The sequence below is a fragment of the Lottia gigantea genome (genome assembly GCF_000327385.1).
Source record: "Lottia gigantea unplaced genomic scaffold LOTGIsca_259, whole genome shotgun sequence".
Lineage (NCBI taxonomy): Eukaryota > Metazoa > Mollusca > Gastropoda > Lottiidae > Lottia > Lottia gigantea.
The window spans coordinates 108,769-110,452 of NW_008708791.1; positions in this window are offsets into that span (position 1 = coordinate 108,769).

Sequence of the window (1,684 nt, forward strand, 5' to 3'; positions counted from 1 at the left end):
AATTTTATTATCTACAAATGAAACTTGGTTGATTACTCATAAATATATCATGTCTAAGTACAATACCGGATATAACTTTTCAGATAAAATAGATATAAATAGTGCTTTTTATTCATATATATTTCAAAAATGGTATTCAATTTATACCGTATATATAGAAAATATCGACCTAATCAAATAACTTGGAATAATAACGATGTGAAATTAGGAAGTAATCCCATATTTGATAAATATTCATATAACAATGGAATTTTATTTGTGCCGGATGCTTTTAATTCAAACAATAAAAAGTTGAAAAATAATTTAATAATAACAGGAATTAAACATTGTTTGAAGAATAAGATATCTCTTTTAAAAGACAATTCAATTCACACACCCAACATTTCTATAAGACAAATTATATGCAATAACCTGGAAAGAATTCATGAATATAATTTATATTCAATAACGTCTAAAAATATATATGATATACTAATCAAAAAAGCGTTTTGTAAAACCAAACGGTTTAGAGTACTGGGAACAAATGTTTGATAAAAGTTTGACAGAAGATTAAATGCTTAGGAAACACTAATGTATATGAAGAAAAATGGACTTTCCTTTGTTTTAGCCAATAGAAAAGGACGACATAATATTTTCAAATCATTTGTATCTGTGGGACGCTATTTAAAAATCTTATCACCCTTTGCCTCTTGCATTTGATGTAAGTTTTCAGCGTATCATTTAACTGTCACACAACTTATATGTCTTAATGTACGTTTGGATTTTTCAGTGCAGTTTCCCGCCGACATGGAAAACGGTGTCTAGTCTAGTTTGCATAGGAACAAAATGAGTCCACAGTTGGAACTAAAAAAGCAGGCTGATGCCATTAGCCACGCAAATTGTCCCTTGCCATGGTGTTGTAGGTCTTCATTAGCCCATTCTGATGCATTTCGTTTACACATGTTAAATTACAAATTAAAAGATACTCCATCCTTTTATTGACATCCTAATGGTGACAAGTGAGGACCCATGATCATAATTTGAGGCAATGGTGTCTAAGCTACAATCTATCCTCAGAACTTTAAAATCAAAATTAACTTACTATAATTGGGTGAAGGAATCGCTTGATTTTCCTCATCATCTGTAGGCGCGCCTTCTTCTTCTGTACATAGGAGGATCTGTAGAGTCATGCAGGCCATGACCTCAGATCACCCCTAGTGTGGCAGTGCTATTGCGGGTAGGTAAATTACCAGACAATTTACCCTGTCTAACCTGGAAATGGAAAAAGACAAGTTTGCAATCGGTTACCAAAACGAACAATCTAGCAGCTGTCAGAAATGATAACAACATTTTTAGATGCTTAATAATGAATTTTCAAATTGTCTTTAAGATATTTGTGGGGGCCGTCGTAGACCAAGTGACGCACCAACACATCATCGACGTATCAGCATAGTTAATGCTAAGACCAAACGTACCGGTAAAATATTTAATCAAGAAAATGTTCACAAGCACAGTTCAGTACAATCAATATATGTTTTCATAATACTCATTTCAGCAATATACATTGTTCTTCAACATATTTCAGTATGTAGGCCTATTATGTGTTTTTATTAAACACATGTCAACTCAATAAGTATCGACGTAACAACGAAAGGAGTACCACCAAAGGGTCATTCTAAAGTTATCGACGTAACAACGAACATAG